General features: G+C 43.0%; 1 long non-coding RNA gene across 1 annotated transcript; it reads right to left on the reverse strand.

Moving 5' to 3' along the window:
* Nucleotides 1-13,375: 13,375 nt before the first annotated feature.
* Nucleotides 13,376-18,596, reverse strand: LOC137484941 (uncharacterized). Its single transcript, XR_011005107.1, has 3 exons — nucleotides 18,014-18,596; nucleotides 15,976-16,153; nucleotides 13,376-14,845 (listed from the first exon to the last, which is right to left on the reverse strand). It is a non-coding gene; the product is annotated as an uncharacterized lncRNA (long non-coding RNA).
* Between the last annotated feature and the right edge of the window lie 273 nt (nucleotides 18,597-18,869).

Raw genomic sequence — 18,869 nt, forward strand, 5'->3', positions numbered from 1 at the left:
GTATTTTGTGACTCAAACTACACCCTGATGCTGATGTTTCCCATTTACTTTCCCATAGCAGGTGTAATGGTGCTTGGAGATCAATAATCATTATGTGGAGAAACACGTGATGTCATTATTTCCTCATCCGTCAACAACATTGACGGATGAGGAAATAACAACATAGACCACATAAGTGTTACATTAAGGATTGTGTTTTTGTGAGACAAATCTTGCTCCAGCTGACTGTGAAAAATACTTCTCTCCTTTTACTATCAGGCAGATTGAGAAAGCAGCATGTTTTATTGAAAGCTTAGTATGAAACTGCCAGAAGTGAAGCTATTCCTGCCAGAACCCATTTACCTGACTTGATTTTCAGCTTGAAAGTCAAAACACAGGTTGTCCTGCTTTTGCTTTTATAAGTTGGACATTCACAAACATTCTTGGTTTCCCTTTGATCCACTGGAATAGCCTTTAAAAAAATGTCTGGCATTGCTGAAGTCAGTTCCTGAACCATGCTTCTGTTCTGGGCCCCACTGGATGTCCTGTGTGGTGCCTGCAGTAATAGTAGAACATCATGCTTTACATGATGTTCTGTAGTGCAAGACCAGAATCATTTGTGTTTAAACAGTTGCTAAATAGTTAAGGCTACATATGAACATACAGATGTAGTGTAGACTTTAGATTTGGTTGATTTAGATTTAGATTTTGTTGGCCTGATGTGCATTATCTCTTTGTTTGAATGCAGAGATGAGTCCATAGCATCTGTCTGGACTGCATTTGTGGATTCATCAACATGCCCTTTTACTAAAAGCAGACACTGTAGTGGTAGGAAATTTTATATATGTAAACACCAACACAAGCCCAAACTGCACACACAAGGTTCCTTGATGCTTTCCTCATCTCCAGAGGAGGAATGAAGTGTATTGCCCTTGGACTTACCGATGTTTAAAAAAAAACCCTCTGAAAAGTTGATGCCCCCATTTCAAAAAGCAACATTCAAATGACCTTGCCATTGCTCCATTCCCCCATGCTAACTTTCCTCTTGGAGTTTACTTGCTCTAGTAGCAACTCCTTTTCAAAAGAGTGGCTTTCTTTTTATTAAATTCAGGTCTGGTGAAGAATACGAGTAACAGTGGTGTTTCTCCAATTGCCACTGGGAGTCACTCCCCTTTCTCTAATGAGCTGTAGCTTTCTTGACAGCTTTTCTCAGTTAAAACTAAAATCTCATGTTGACAGCAGGCCTGAATTGTTGTTCCTGAACTAGATCCTTCAGTCTCAGGAAGATACAGATTCAAAAGAACAAAATACGGTGTTTATCATGTGAAGGTTGTTAAAAGAAGAGTTGCAGCTCAAAAGGTGAGCATGGTTTCCATTTAGGGACAGCCTACAACCCTATTTCAGTTACTGCAATAGTTGTTTAAAAGTCCAGATGAAAAAATCTCATAATTATTACACTTTGCTCACCTAATTATACCTCATGCTAATCACAGAATCACTGAGTATTCTGAGTTGGAAGGGATCCACAATACACATGTTTTCAGGTACTTCCGTTTATTCTTGGTATATCTCCCCAAAAGCTTTGTAAGCATTATGACCCAGCAAATAAAACATTCATAATTCTTTATATCTGTTTATTTAGAATTGGCAACTTTCAGTCAAGGTAGGATCAAAACACAAGATACAGATGATTTTTGTGGGGTTTTATGTTGGTTTGGGGGTTTTGTTGGTAGGTTGTTTGTTTTTTGTGGGGGTTAGGTTGTGGTTTTTTTTTTTTTTTTAAATTACAGTTGTGTAGATTACTTGATCCAGGTTGCCAACATGTGCTAACTACTAATCCTATTCTGCACCTCTTGAGAGCTGCAAAAAATTTCTAGAAGTTCATTTTTGTGAAATTTATAGTTTCTGGAATAGTCTCTAAGCTTCTGAACCTCAGCTGGATTAGAGCTGCTGCTTTACTAGAATGCAGACCTTGTTCAGACATACTTAACAGTTATTTAAATGCAGGAAATATATTTAATGATTAGAACACCAAGCTGGTATGAAATTTAAAGCCACAGTGACAAATGCCAGCAATCTAGCACCAAGCTTCTTGATGCTGTTCATAGGGTCACAATGCTTTAGTGCAACTCTTCATGCAACTTCACTGCCTAATAGAGTCCTTGAACTAGGAGATCAAGCAAGTTAAGTTTATTTCTTACCTTGCATGGAAGGCATACAGATACAGGCTCCTTCCCTTGCTGAGTGGTCATACTCCTCCTTGGTATTTTTGGTAACGTCTGCAGTCAAGCACACCTTATTCAAAGGCCAGTTGTCCCTGCTCTGCATTACAGCTTTAAAAAAAAAAAAAAAAGTGCTTTCAAATAGTTCTACATCCAGACAGTAATTTTAATGTCAGAACAGTCGACCTCTTTGGCCATCATGCTCAAGCCTGAGACTCTGTGGGGTCTGCCCTCAGTCGACCTCTTTGGCCATCATGCTCAAGCCTGAGACTCTGTGGGGTCTGCCCTTCTCCAGAGAATGGTGGCAGCCCAGCCAGTGTCCTGTGAGGAGCTCCTGGCCACCTTTCTGCTAGCCAAGTGAAGCATTTAGCTCAATGCCATTGGTGACCATGCAGAATTTGAGCTATGCTGTTACCAAGCTCTCCTGTGGTGTTCAGAATAAATACAAACATACATTCACAGATTCACAGAATATTCTGAGGGAAGGGACCAACAAGAATCATTGAGTCCAACTCCTAAATGAATGATCCATATGGAGACTGAACCCACAAACCGTGGTGTTACTAGCATCATGCTCTAACCAACTCAGCTAATGTGCTGTGACTGTGACAAGAATGAGATGTACTGCTTATTCACTACACTGCTGAAAGTTTTCCATCGCCTGTTGTGGCAACAACTACACAAAGAGGATTGGGAGACTTGATATATTTTTCTCCTTAGCCTCATAACTCTTTTATAGAGGAAAACAGAATGGTATTATGCTATATGCACCGAATTAGTCAAATTACAATGGCAGAAAGACTTGCACTCTTAAACCTTTTTTAAGCTATAAAATTCAAGCTCTTATTTCCTTAGCTACTTTGTCTTCACACTTCTGAGTAACCTGAAGACAAGTTTGGATTGTTCCTCCTGCTTTCAGGAAAGGATTATTCTAATGTTAAGGTGATTTTAATCCTTTTATATAAGCTGTGATTAACTCTCCAAACAGCATCACAAACATAGCTAACACCAGTAGTTAAGGAGAAAATCCTGACATTGAAACCATTTGCTTTGTGGCATACACCCATTCTGACCTGTCAGAAAGCACCGAGGATGGAACAAGCCAGAAAGCATCACGACTACTGACAGCACAAGGTTCTGTGTCCAGATGGCAAGTTCTTAGCACCTCATGAGAAAATCAGTAATCGTAAAAGAGAAGCATGAATAGCTCCTGCCTTAACTGTATGTGAACTATTGTTTTTGTTCCCGGTAGTGCTCAGTTGGTCCGGCTGCCTTGGTGTTCTAGGGTGAGAAGGGTATCTGCACACCCTCCTGCCCAAGCACCTTTAGCAGAGCTCCCAGGCACAGGCTAGCCCCAGCAAGCTGTTGTAGTGATATGCAGCTCTTAAGCAGTGTTCAGCTCTTTTAGAAGTGATTTCAGCTCATAGGCTTGCTGGGGTGCCTCGGGCAGACGCAGGGAGAGAGAGACGGGGAGCGCTGTGTGAGGTTCCACCGGAAGATCTTTATTTCATCTTCCATGAAGGGTTCAGGGACAGCTTTCTTCCAACGAGCTAGGGAAACTGAGGGGTTTTTATAGGGTACAGGGGTTTTGAGAAATGGTCCAATGGTGTGGGTCAGGGTACAAATTGACCTCTTGTCTTACAGGAAGATAACAGAGGGTCTGAGGCGCGGGAAAAGGGGTTCTTTTGCTAGTCAGCATGACTATGCATTTTCTCTGCCCTTAGGCAGCTAATCTCCAGAGGGGCCTAGCAGGCCTATCTGCTGCAACAACTCCACTTTCTGTATTTAATAAAAAGGCATTCCTAATGGTTCTTTTAAAACAATGGACAAGGCATGAGAACATAAGTAATACAATGACAATTACAATGAAAATCAAAATAATTCCTTTAACCAGGGATGCAATCCATCCAGTTAACCCCCATTTACCAAAAAGGTCATTGACCCAGTCTGGGTTCTTTTCTATTTTCACATCCTTCACAAGTTCTTTCATTTTTTGGATGTTTGCATGGATGGATTCTGAGCGTGACGAGAGATTGAAGCAGCACATCCCTTCGAAGTCCTGGCATCCGTGTCCATGGGCGAGCAGCAAGAAGTCAATCGCTGCGCGGTTCTGGAGAGATGCATGTCTTGTGGTTTCCTCATCCTTTAAAAGATCACTCAGGGCGGCAGATGTAGCGTTGGCTTGCTTACTAAGCCAGCAGCCTAGGTGATTTATTTCACCAAGGGCCTTAGCTGCAGCTACCCATGGTAAGAATAGGGAGACAGCGATTCTTTTTGGTTTATTCCAATTGTATAATCTGGGATCACAATTTTCATCAAATTCCGTATAGGATCTTTTGTGGCGATTTTCCTCCCTTTCTTTTTTCCAATTATGCAACAAGGTAATATTTGGTGTGAGGGTAGAAAGTTTCCCAAGGCTACAGGGACCTCCCTGAAGGTGTGAGGGGATCCCAGCCCATACTCGGTCACCACAGATGAGAAACATTCCTTTGGGTAGTACTTTGGGATGGAGAGAGGACACAGATAACACTCGAGTGGTGTAATTGCACCAGTTTTCATCTCTGGACAGGGATAGGACTTCTGATAGGGAATATAAGCAAAATTTGTTATCTTTTATGATGGGAGGAGGGGGTTAGGGTTTTTTTCCCCTCATTCCTTTTCTCTGTTCCTTCCCCCCCCTTTTTTGTAATATAAGCAAGGGATGGGTAAGCAGGTGTGAGGTTAAGGGTTTTTAGTAAGAGTTGGGAAAGGGAATTATAGGGGTTTTTAGGGGAAAAATTTTTTAAAACAGATAATAACATGTAATTTAGAGAACAATTTTGTGTTCAAGCTATGTCTGGCTTATAGCTTGATTGATGCAGCAGAATGTTATTCATCTTTTCTGTTTCTTCTGCTGTCGTGTGATGTGTCGGTTTTTTCTCAGGTATGTGGTTATTCTGCGACGTCTTCGTCTCCAGGCAGAACTTGTCTGGTTTTGAGGCGGTCCTGTATCCGGTTCAGAGGAACTCTTGTCCGTGTCTGACTGAGTAGTGTTTGTAGTGCCTAGGTATGGTTTTATGTGTTTTCCTGGGTACCACCTTGGGCCTGATGGTAGTGAAACACACGCATATCCTCTACCCCAAGTAATTAACTGGAAAGGCCCTGAGATTTGATGAGTCTCTGGGTCCTTCACTAGCACCGGTGGTTTCTCAGCGAGCTTTGCTTGGGTGGTATTTGCAAAGTGGCGAAGCACTGGAGGATCAGGTTCTGATGTTGTGCCATTTAGGAAGTTGATGACATAGAGAGCTTTGCAGAGTCTTTCAACTGGAGATATAATTTTTGTTTCACTTCGCTGCTGGTTGAGGACTCTTTTGAGGGTTTGATGTGTCCTCTCTATGATGGATTGTCCTGTGGGATTTGCAGGTATGCCTTTCTTGTGTTCTATTCCCCACTCACTGAAGAAGTCCTTTAACTTACGAGAGGCATAAGCAGGTCCATTATCTGTTTTGATCTGTTTTGGTACTCCCAGGGTAGCAAAGGCAAGGAGGAAATGCTTTATGGCGTGCTGTGCAGTTTCTCCTGGATGAGATGATGCAAACACTGCTCCAGAAAATGTGTCAACTGACACGTGTACATACTTTGACCTTCCAAAAGGTGGGAAGTGAGTGACATCTGTTTGCCACAGCTGGCAGCTGTTGAGTCCTCGGGGGTTGACTCCTGTTCCCACAGATGGTATCTGGTAGCTTTGGCAGTTTGGGCAGGTGGCAACAATAGCTTTGGCCTGATCTTTTGAGAGCTTAAACATTCTGATCAGGGCAGGCACATTTTGGTGATAAAATGAATGTGACAACTTTGCCTGGGCAAAGATGTCTGGGATGTTGGCAGTCCCTATTGCCATGGCCAATGCATCTGCTTTCCTGTTCCCTTCTGCAATGAAACCTGGGAGGTCAGTGTGTGACCTCACATGCATTACATAGTAAGGTTGTTTTCTGTGGGAGATTAAGCGTATTAATGCAGAAATCAATTGGTGTAACTTTGGATTGGGAACATCTTTTAGAAGGGCTTGTTCTGCCCTCATAGCTATACCTGCTACATATGAGGAATCTGTAATGAGATTAAAAGGTTCATCTTTGAATTTCTCAAAGGCTCTGACAACGGCTGCTAACTCTGCAATCTGTGGAGACCCTTCCACAATTTGGACATCAGATTCCCATTTTTGGGTCTTAGGGTCTCTCCATGTCATTACAGACTTGTGGGATGACCCTGAGCCGTCTGTAAAGACTGTTAGAGCTTTGAGAGGTGTTCTACTTTGTACTAATTTTGGGGTCAGATTAAAGGTTATATTAAAAAGCTTATGTTTTGGGATATGGGTAGAAATTTGGCCTGTATAGCTATCTAGGGCATACTGGAGATTTTCATTATTCTGAAGCAAATGCTCCAGGTCTCCACTGGTTAGTGGCAAGTGTATGCATGTGAACTCACACCCTGCGAGAGAACGGAGGCGAGTTCTGGCCTTTTTTATTAAATGTGCCATAATTTCTTGGAAGGTGGTAATTGTCTTTGTAAGTTGGTTATTTGTAAAGATCCACTCAAGTATCAACAAAGGGTCTCGAAGCTGAGTGTCCCACTGGAAAATCAGTCCATGGAACCGAGGTGCTTTTCCTAGGATGACGAACTGGAAAGGCAGGCTGGGCTCGAAGCGATGGGCTTGGTGTGAAGATAGGGCTTCTTGTACTTTGGTGATGGCATCTCGGGCTTCTGCTGTCAGAGTGCGTGGAGAGTCCAGGTCTCTGCTGCCACGGAGAAGGTTGAACAGTGGAGCGAGGTCCTCTGTTGTAATTCCTAGCAAAGGACGTACCCAATTGATAGATCCACACAGGCTATGTAAGTCTCTCAGAGTTTTTGGGTCGTCTCGGATGACGAGCTGCTGGGGTACGATGGTCCTCTCCCGGATCAGGAATCCAAGATAAGTCCATGGGTTGGTGTACTGTATTTTGTCCTCCCGGATTTCGAACCCTGCTTTTTCGATGGTTTCAATAGTCTTTGTAACTGCTCTGTCCAGGTAGGCTTTGTCTGATGCACAAATCAAGATATCGTCCATATAGTGGTAAATAATTGCCTCTGGAAATAGGCTCCGAACGGGAGACAAAACACGAGAAACATACCATTGGCATATAGTAGGCGAGACCTTGAGACCTTGGGGAAGAAAAAGCCAATGATACCTTTTGAGTGGAGCCTCTCTGTTAAGAGAGGGGACTGAAAAAGCAAACCGTGGAGCGTCCTGGGGGTGCAGTGGGATGCTAAAGAAACAGTCCTTAATATCTATGATGGCTAGTGACCAGTCTCGAGGCAACATTGATGGTGAGGGCAGTCCAGGCTGAAGAGGGCCCATGTCCTCAATTACCTCATTGATTTTACGCAGGTCCTGGAGGAGCCTCCACCTGTCCGTTCCAGGCTTTCGCAGTACAAAGACGGGGGTGTTCCAAGGGCTGGTGGTCTCGACGATGTGACCTTTGGCAAGCTGTTCCTCTACGAGGGCTTGTAGTGCGCGTAGTTTTACCTTAGGCAGGGGCCACTGTTCTTTCCAGATCGGGGTCTGGCATTTCCAGGTGATCTGAGGGGTGTCTGGTAGTACGCGCTCCTCAGTGGCCCCAATTAGAAATCCCGACTGGGAATTTGTAGAGAGGCTCCCCATTGGGATAGAACATCCCTTCCCCAAAGGGTGACGGGGGCCCTTACCACAAATGGACGGACAGTAGCCAGCTTGCCTTCAGGTCCTTCGACGAGGATGTTGTGCTTGCTTCGCATGGAAGCTGTGGCACCACCAATCCCTGAAATCATACCTAGTACGGGTTCCAGTTCCCAGTTTGCTGGCCATTCTGAACGTGCCACAAGACTTACGTCAGCGCCCGAGTCCAGGAGACCTAGTCGGTGGGTCTTCTCCCCTTTGCAGGACAGGCCGCACTCGATGGTAGGCCTATTAGGTCCCAAAACCTGTGCCCACATTGCTATAGGGTTGAGAGGAAGCTGTTCCTTGTGATTTCTGGGGAGTAGAAAGGCTTGTGCAATTGGAGTTCCCTTTAAAAGAAAATATGGTAAGTCTGTGCAGCACAGCTGAACCAATATTTCTTGACCCGGGTACACTGTTTGTACTGCTGGAAAAACAAAAATTTCATTTGGGCAATTAACAGTATCACCTATAATTAAGATGTCAAAAGGACCTCCTTTTGGCCCATATTTGCCAGTTGGGACACGATAAACATCCCTCTTTTTTAAGTCGATGGATAAAGCAGTTACCAGCTGACGTCGGGTTCCCGTCTGTATTGCTCTGTATGCTGGATCCACTTCGTGTGAGGTGGCTTCTCTTGGAATGATGCATGGTTGGGTCTGCATGGCTTTTGATTTGTTGTCTTGGCGTGGAGCCCGACCACGCTCCGCTGGTAGTTTCCCGAACGTTGCTGAAAGCGTGGCCGGTTTTGGTGTTTCTGGTAGGTATTACGGGGAATTGGGATAGGTGACCTTTCTGGACAGTCTTTTATAAAATGTCCAAAGTTACCACAGTGGAAGCAGCGGGTCTGGTCTTTGGAAGTCACTACTGCAAATGCACCAGAAACTCCTTCTGCAATGCCCTTAGCAACTGCTTGTGCTACTGTATTTTCAGTGGAAAGGTGTCGGGTACAACTTTCCACCATTTGTTCTATGGTAGGTTCTGTGTCCAAAGGTAAGGCTCTCAGAATGTTTTTACATTGCTCATTAGCATTGCTCATGGCAAGTTTGCATAACAGTTCTTTTCTTGCCTCTGTGCTCTCTATTTGTTTATCCAGAGCATCTTTAATTCTGTCCACAAATTTAATAAAGCTTTCATCTATTCCTTGTTTAATATTAGAGAAGTGTTGGGTAGGGATAGAGTCATCTGGGGTGAGAAGTAGGGAGGTTTTTGCTGCGATAGCCAGGTCTTGTATTACTGCCTCAGACAAAGTTTTAGCTTGCTCTGAAGGTTTCTGCAAATTGCCTTCTCCAGCCAGCTGCTCAACTGAGAAATCTTGCCTATTAGGATCTCTTGCATATGTGTCTGATAATGTTTTTAATTGTTTTTTCCAATGCCTTTCCCATAACATGTATTCTGCTGGGGATAGGAGGCAATGAGCAATATTTTTAACATCATGTGGTATTAAGACGTGTGCTGAAAAGATTGCCTCTAGAAAATTTTTAAAAATATGTGAGTTTCTGCCATGTTCTTTGGCTACTTTTCGAAGTTCAATGAGCTCTTTGTTTGTATTGGGTTCCCACGTAATCTTAGTAGAGGAACCCCCTCTTTTTCCCTTAGAATAAGTTACAGGGAAGGCAGAAATTCTTTGTGCCAACTCCCAATCCCCTGCCCGGGTGGCTTCCATCTTAATTGAAGCCCATGGGTCCAAATCATCTGTGTCAGAACTGTACTCACTATCACTACTATCCTCAGATGAGGAGTGTTTTTTCTGGCGTTTTGGAATGGCATTTTGCAAGGGTGTGGGGTGCTGGGAAGAAGACTGCGAGGCGTGGCTATCGACAGCACAGCTGGGGCAGGTTTGAGAGGCATGTAATAGCGTTATGCCACTATGGGGTGTCACTGGAGTACCGTGGGAATTTTGTGGCTGTAGGGTCTGGAGCGAAGGGACCGGCGGGGGGGTGGGGTGGGTAACAGCAGGAACAGATACAGTTGCATTCGGAGATATCGTGGGTGCGGGGTGTTGACCACACTTGAGACAAGAGACCTCCGGAGGCTTAGCAGGCACACAGGAAGGGTTTGGTAGCCGCGCGAGGGAGGGGGAAGGCGGGGGACGCGCGGGCTGGGTGGGCGGGGACCGCGCGGGGGAGGGGGAGGAGGGGGACCGCGCGGGGGAGGGGGACGGGGGGGCTTGTGGAGGAGGCGGGCGGGTGCTGGGGGCCGCGGTAATCCCGGGGGGGCAGGGCAGGAGCGGAGCAGAAGCGGCAGGGGTGAGCTGGGGCCCGCCCTCCCTGGAGTCCGGGTTTGTAGATAAGGTATTAGCACTTGAAAGGGAACAAGCTGGTGGGAAAGATAAGGCTGGAACTGCTTCTGCCGCAGAACCCGTCCTATTTCTTTTTTCTACCGCTTTGGTAATTTTGTGAAAAATAGGTAAGAATCGTGTAACAGAGAAATCCCCATTAATTTGGGAAGTATATATTTGTATGCCCACAGAGTCCCAAAAAGAATCCAAGGTTATGGAGTGTGTATTAGTATCAGGAAACTGTGAAATTATCCATTTTATAAACTTTTTTAAGTTAGGTTTCAAAAGTTTAGGGTTAGAGAAAGAAGAATTATTAAGGGAAAGAATTTCTAAGAGTTCTAAATATACGTCTCTCTCGTTCTGGGGTTGTTTTAATTTACTATTTTTTGATCCCATATTATTATTATTCCCTTTCCCCTCCAAGCAGTAAAAAGAGAAAAAAAAACAAAAGAAAAAGAAAAAGGGACCCAAATGAAAAAGCGCGCGAAAAAAGGCTGTAATATACTTACTCTTCAGCCAAATGTGGGTCGGAAGCTGCTGGAGGGTGGTCTGCCACTGTCTGATTCCTCAGGGCTGGACAAAGAGGGTCATTTAGACACTTTCTGCAGAAAATTTCTTCTATAACGGAGAAGTTATCTTCAGAAGGATTCTGGCCGGACCCAAGGCAGTTACTCTTCGCGAAGAAGGCTGCTCTGATGGGTTTTATCTTCCCGGTTGGGCGGCCAGATTATTGTTTTTGGTCCCGGCTAGGCTCAGTTGGTCCGGCTGCCTTGGTGTTCTAGGGTGAGAAGGGTATCTGCACACCCTCCTGCCCAAGCACCTTTAGCAGAGCTCCCAGGCACAGGCTAGCCCCAGCAAGCTGTTGTAGTGATATGCAGCTCTTAAGCAGTGTTCAGCTCTTTTAGAAGTGATTTCAGCTCATAGGCTTGCTGGGGTGCCTCGGGCAGACGCAGGGAGAGAGAGACGGGGAGCGCTGTGTGAGGTTCCACCGGAAGATCTTTATTTCATCTTCCATGAAGGGTTCAGGGACAGCTTTCTTCCAACGAGCTAGGGAAACTGAGGGGTTTTTATAGGGTACAGGGGTTTTGAGAAATGGTCCAATGGTGTGGGTCAGGGTACAAATTGACCTCTTGTCTTACAGGAAGATAACAGAGGGTCTGAGGTGCGGGAAAAGGGGTTCTTTTGCTAGTCAGCATGACTATGCATTTTCTCTGCCCTTAGGCAGCTAATCTCCAGAGGGGCCTAGCAGGCCTATCTGCTGCAACAGTGAACTGCTTTTTTTAGACAAAATAAACTACAGATTTCAAGTGTAAAGAGTCCTTTTGTCTACAGAGAAAGTATACTGCTGAAGTCACCAGAAAGTATAAGCTTATATAAGTCTAAGGTGATTGTTTCAGTGGAATTTGTTGTTTCCCTCATGTAAGTATGTCTGAAATCAGTTGTAGAAGGTGAGCAGCATGGGATGGATGGGTTGCTGGCAGCAGAGAATGTGAGTATGCTCAGTCCTGTTAAGTCTTCTGTCTTGGGAGAAACTTGAACATCACCATGAGAAACTGCCAGAATTTGCTAACAGCTGATGGCTTCTTAAAGATGCAAATTGTCTGATACCATCTTCATTGGTATTTAAACTTCATGTTTAAACTTCCAATAAGCCAGAGCAAAGTGCAAATCAGGAATATAAGGGATTCTGACAGAGGCTCTGAATAATGGCATAATGCAGCATACATTGCCATGAGGTATCAGAAGAATTTCCAGAAACAATGCCTGTTTCATCCCTGTCTAACCACTGCTGGTGGCAGGCTAACAGAAAGGAATCCCACAAGATGCTGAACACGCCTGGAACTTGGGACAAAGGGAGGTGACGAAGCCTTCGCTTTAGCCAAGTGCTTGGCATTTCTACAAAACCCACTTCAAGGGAAAACTGGCTTTCATTAGGACAAAATTTGGAAGAAATATGAATGGAACAAGGCTGCTGGGTTTAAATCACTGGAATAGCTCTGCATAGTAGCTAAACCCTGTCACTGTGGGGTACTTACCCGTGGACAAAGCTGTGGATGGATACGTTGGCTTAGTCCATGTGTCTGGTACAGCATCACAGAAGAGTGTATATGGCAGCACTTCCATGTAAGCAGAAAACATCAGCTCCCCCTTTGGAGAAAAATAAAAAGCATACATAAAGAATAACTATTCTTTCATTTCCAGAAAAGCCACAAAAAGTCCTGAAATAAGTAATTTGCCTTCAGGCTGCGGTCCAGCTGTTTAAAAGACCTACAGATCTCTGAAAGGAAAAAGTCTATCACCTTACTCTTTGAGGCAAACAAGAGCATAGGGTCTCCAGGCAATAGTCTTCCTGCATGATTTCTGCTATGTTAAGCTTCTCAGGAAGCATTTCCAGAATATGACCCAGGACATTCTTAACCTGTTCAGGACAATACAACAGAGCAATAGAAATCCCAGCAAATCAAATCTTTCTGAGTCATCTACTTTCAAGTCTGATTTCTTCAGAAGAGCACAAATACCTCATTTTCTTAGATGAAAACCAGAGATGCTCCCTCCATCACCTCTACTGTCTTCTTGGCAACAGTATTGAGAGGAATGACTGCAAACCAATTAACACTTAGCAGCTTCTATTCAGCTCTACCTTTTCAGGTAACATTGACCCTTGAAGCTTACTAATGCATTGTCCTGGACTTGGGATGACTGCTGTTACTAGGATACACCCTGGAACTGTCTCGATTTTCAGTTAAGTGTGATCAGTAGTTTGTATTTCTCTGGTACCTAATAGCTTCCATCACCCCCTTCACCACCCACAGTCCTTGCTGTCTCAGGCATTAGGCAAAACATAGCATAGGCACAGACATGCCTCACCCCCAAAAAGAGCCTCTCTCCCTGCAGGCTTGCTCTGGAACTAAGACAGAACATAAATGAAGAACAATTCATAACAGTGCTAATGAGCAGGAATTGAAATCACAGCAGTAATGCAGCTCAGCCTCTGTTTCAGCCCTGGCTTTGGCAGACTTAATGATGAATGCCATATGTTATAGTCCAGACTCCCTAAAGTGGATGGGGACTGAGTATGAAAAGCACAAGCTCCCCCCAGGAGATGAAGCAGTGTTTGGCTACTTGATGCAGAGCTGTCACATTTCCTCCTGCAAAACCTCCATAATCTGATAGTGATAGGAGGAAGGAAAAAAAAAAGTGCTCAGAGAAAAAGGAGGGAGTAAAGAAAGGGATGGAGAAATGCAGAACCAGAGTGGCAGTCACAGGGGATTTTAATTAACTCTGGTAAGGATAAGGAACCAAATAAGGCTCAGTCTCATCATATACCAGGCTTTGGGGCATCTGGATATAGTTTCTCAGATCTACACTCAGAAAGGAAGATGCAGAAGATGGCAAAATCTGAAAACAGAGCTAGCTGAGATTTGTGATTACATTTGCCTTCCCTGCTCCTTTATTCATTTAATCTCTTAAGCACCAGTGATGTTCCATACTTAAACCCCATCCTTTTAAATTTTTCTAGAAGGGGTTTGGCTAATGTATCTGTGTGTCTGACATATCTTGGCTATGAACAGAACTGCAATGTCCCAGTCAACTCCATATTAAGTGACAAAGCTTATCCTGGTATTAGAGTTGGTCTGTTTAACCCAGAATCTGATAGTTTTTCAGTATTAATGTTGTTCTGCTAGACTCCAGATTCTGTGGTGAGGTGCTGAGGCTAAGAGATGGTCAGATATCCTCCTTGGCCAGGATTCACCTCTTCAGACTACCCAAAAACTAAAACTCCCTGAAAACCTTCTCTTCCTTTACTGCTTGCAAGGGAAGTCTTGGAGCAGCCACAAGGCTCCTGCTCAGATCAAGTTCCCAGGAAGGGAAGCAGTGGGAGAGCCTGTGCTTGGGCTGCTCTTCTGGGCATGGAAAGCCTGCATACCACTGCTAGGCTGTGCTGTGAATGCAGCAGAAAAAGTCAGGACTGCAGGCTAAGAGGGACTTCCTATGCTTGGCACAAGTGGGAAGGCATAGGAAAGCTACCCTAAGGAGTTTTATCATGCAGGAGATGGGAACAAAAGACAGAGGTCAAGGCTAGACCAACTAATTTAACCAACCACACCTTTTTTCTAGTAAGTTATTTTTGCTGTACTTGTTTATAAAAAGTATACCAAAAAAAAAAAAGTGATATAGATCCATACCTTGTTTCCCTCCCCACAATAAATTCAATGTGAAAAAGAAATAGGTCCAAATGTCTTCCTAGTGCATTACCTCTTGGCCAGGCTGGTGCATTATCATAACCATTAACTCTCATCTGATCTTTTCTAATTTGATGCCTTCCCCCCACCCCCAGCCCCCAAAATTAAGTCTATTGCTGAAATAACAGAGTAAGATGTGTATTCCACCTGTCATTAAGAACACAATGGATGAAGAACTTCACCTATTTCACTGCAGACTGGCCTGATCCCTCTCCAATATATACATGGGTTGCTTTTCCAAAGGAGTTTTGAAGAGATTACCTGATGTTGTCAAGAACCCCATCTCAGCATATGGTGCAGTCCATATAGCACAGGGCTTTCAGATGAAAGCATTTCATCTATGTATTTATGGTATCCATTGTAATCCAGATTTGGAGAGGCCAAGAAACATGGTGCCAAATTCCCCTTCAAGCTGTAGGAAAAGAATTAATAATGTTATTGGTAATGCTGACACCAGGAAACATTCTCCTGTAGCTACAAAGTTTCAGAAATTTATTTGAATTCTGTAGACATGACAGCTGCATGTTCTGATACAATGGAACAGGGTTATCAAAGTATTCCCAGCATAGTTACTATTTACATAATTTCTGGACACTTCCATTTTCTGTGGGGTTGCTTCTTACTTCATGAAGTAAATGCTTTGCATTTATTTTAAGGAATGTCACTACTGAGGCAAGTGTAATTAAAGTACCGCAAGTCTGCATCACCTCAGCAGCCAAGCAAGGATTCTTATGCCATTTTGCTACTCCACTGCATCTCTCCAAGTACAGGAGTATTGCATGGGTTTTTGTACTGCTGCTTTGACCTCAGTGAGATAGACAGTGCTGATAGTTTTAACAGGATTAAAAATTAAGGTCTCAATCAGCTCAGTATTGAGCCAAGTACTATTAACTGCACTGCTCCTATAGAGCAGGAAGACCCTAACTCTGTCAGGATATTTAAGATAAGACTTGGGACTTTGGAGCAGATCAAGATTTATGTAAACAGGACTTTGATGAGATGTACTCTCAGTGGGCTGACCTCCTAAATAAAATAAAAAGTAATAAATAAAATAAGAATAAAAGCTGTAGCCATCACATTTATTTTTCTAGACTTCCCCATCTCCTGTGCTGTAAGAACTTCACTGAATTCAAAGAATTTCTCTGAACTTATTGTCATAGAGGTGTCTGCAATTTAGAAAAGGCTTGAAGTTGTTTTCGCTGAAAAATATTTCTAGCTCTAAGTGGTACTTTTCACAAAAGCTATTTCTTCCTAAGGCAGCGTCCACTTCACAAAATCACAATAACATTTAACAGCTTCTGGCATTTAGAACAGTCTACAACAAGCTACTGCTCAAAATAACACCAGTAAGCACTTATTTCTGAAGTAATTTTGGTTCTGCAACCAGCCATTTACCTGTGCCTGAACTTGCACCACTAACCTCACCCACAATAAGCTGTATCTTAAGATACAGCCACTTTGAAGTAGTGCTGAGGTTTTGAAAAAAGCCCTGTTATTTACCTCGAGTGGAAGATCAATTCTGTCAAGACAATCTGTACTTACCAGTCTCTCTCTGCTGGCACTTAAATCAGGTTTTACTGCATCTGTGGGAGTCATGTGCACAGAGGGAGGCTGTGGGTTACTGGGGTATGAAGCAGGAGCTTGCCGCCCTTCTGTCTTTACGATTGTTCCCAGATGAGGTCTATCAAAGCTGACACATAGTGGGTTATTCTAATGGACCCTGTGGAATGAATTTGTAGCTAAAATGACTCATCATAAAGCAAGACGTTAAAAAGAGAAGGTAACCTCCCCAGTGAACACAAAGCCCCACTACCAATGAAGGACCATCCATTCATTTGGCTGCCAGTCACAGAATGATTTTCTGGTTTTTCTGGTAATTCTGGGCTTTAACTTTTTCCAGTTACAGCAAAGAACTAAGAAAGATACCTCACTGTTTAAAATACCAGTGGATCCACGCTAAGGGTTGGGTCCCTAAACTTTCCAAAGGCCATACAAATAGCAGTGATTCTGTTCAGGTTTCACCACCTATACTTATTTTGCAATTATTTGAATGAAAGTTCAGGCTTGTGAAGGTTAATGGACTACCTAAAGTAGTAAAGCAGTAATTCTTTACTTATCCATAGGCTGGAGGCAGACTGGAGCTGGCAGGATGAGCTTCCCACCATGCCCCCACGACCTCAGCTGTCATGTGGAGAAATCAGCCTCTTTCGAGGTCAGGAGTACAGTGGTGTTTAGCCTTTCCATCTCCATAGCAACTTACTCTTGGGCATCTTCTTCTGAGCAGTTACTTCCAATTGCCTTCATCTGAGTGTGGCTCTTTGACATATGAAATCCCACTTCTTCAGGACCAAGGAGACACCGGCCAGCTCCTCTCGTTCACAGCTGAAAGGCAAGCTTCAACCCACTGCCAGGGGTGAAAGGGGCACTTTTCCCAGCTTAGCCTGGCTCCACAAATGGCCTGCTCACACCTAACATGATATATTTTTTTTTTCCTCATAAATTAGCTTTTTTACCTTTGGAAAATGAAAACTAACAAGTCTGGAAAGAGCGCTTGAAAGATTTCGTGACTGTTTTTAACAAATTGTGTAGAATCAGTTCTCTAAAGTGGCTTCTTCAGCAGCTAAGGAGAAGCAGACAGAGTTTTTTAATATTTATATACATATTAAAAAGTACATATATATAATACATATAGTATATATCTATATTATATATGTGTGTAAATATATACACATGCCCCTGTATAAACATCCACATTTGTTCGAACTGCATATATGAGATTAAAGCAGTTTCCATGCAAAACTTCTCAGAACTAAAGTTAAAGCAACATTTTCTTTTTGTAGCCTAAAAAATTTTAGCATTTGCTGCTGATTAGAAGCAACTTTGGCAATCTGGCCCTTTGGAGTCATGGATGTTCCACAAACACTGCTGTCTAGGATGAAAACTCAATAATGAAATTTGAATAATTCAGTATATGTCAGCTGGTGATAACCCGACAAAGCTACAGAAACAGATGTGCGAGAAGGTAGTGGAAAATTGAAAACAGTCTTACAAGCTATTTTCTCTATTTTAAAAAGAGTGAGACGCAAGGAAATGTATAACATTTCCATTATTTTTTGAAGAAGAAAATGTGCAAAGAGTAAGTGTAAGTTATGAGGATGGTGTCATTCTGGACTGCTGAAACTGGTGAGTCTCTCAGTTACATCGATTAAAGTGCAGTTCCATAAGAGATACTTTCCCATGCCTACCCAAAACTTTCTAAATGGAAACATCTAAAAACAGTTTTCCTAGGAAAATGGAGACCTAAGTGTATCTGATATCATTAAGCTCACTATACAATCAGTGTTACGAAGTACAGAATTCAAGTTACTAATTAATGGTACTTGCAAAAGTAGACAAGCAGTATGCCAACTCACAAACCCTTTCAGCCAAAATCCGCTCATGATAAATCATCAGCAATTTTTTTCCCCCACAGCCAGATAAGATCTTGCTACAGGACGGATGAGAAAGTGTGTAGTCTTCTCTTTCCCTTAGATGAAACATACTGTGTTCCAGAGCTTTAGGCACATATGAAAGCTCTCACCAGGACTGGGCTGAGGAATTCTTGCAGACAGATTCAGCAGAGCCTGCAGTCCCAGGCACCTGTGATGTGGCCACCTTACACGATCTCACCAAGGAGGTTATGTGAGTCCTCCTGTGGAACCCACCTAAGGAAAAGAATGCATCATGGAATAAAACAAGTCAGCTGCTTAAAGGAAAAACCAAAGCTGTTCTGAATAAACATTGTTAAGAGACAGAAAAGAAATCCAACTACTTCCTTTCAGAAAGCTTCATGGTTATACATTTGCATTGCTGGGTTTGGTATTTTTCAGCAAATAACATTAAAACCAGATTTCTTTTATTTCAATCCAGTGAGAGGTATATGAGCAAAAATAGCAAATTTGTGACTAAAATTCAGTAATGGTGTAAAATGCATTATCCAAGCTTTATGTTTCCTACCTTAGCTCTTATAAAAAAACTTCAGAGAAAGCCACATTTTCAAAAGAGCACATTTTATGAGAGAACATAACTTTGTGAACAAATGCATGTATTTTCCCATACAGATCTTTAAAAACATAATCCTCATGAGTGACAGGAAGGTAACCTACTGTGCCTTTCTTGGAGGAGAAATAAAAAACTTGTATCTGATTGCAGTCTTTTATATCTCCTCACCAGGGAACGTTTAGTTACTGAAATTCTACATTATTTGAAATTGGGAAGTATTCAAGAACTTTGGTAAAAATTGAATTAATATTAATCTCATTGCTGCACCATCATATAAGCATTAAGTTTATTGTAGAATTCTAGTCATAATGCCACAGAGAAAACATGTGGTTAAGGGTGGCAAAACATTTTATTCAAGGAACCACTGTCTTTCTCTTTTATTTGGCTTCACAGCA

Source organism: Anomalospiza imberbis, chromosome 1 (assembly GCF_031753505.1).
Source record: "Anomalospiza imberbis isolate Cuckoo-Finch-1a 21T00152 chromosome 1, ASM3175350v1, whole genome shotgun sequence".
In the NCBI taxonomy this organism is placed as follows: Eukaryota; Metazoa; Chordata; class Aves; order Passeriformes; family Viduidae; genus Anomalospiza; species Anomalospiza imberbis.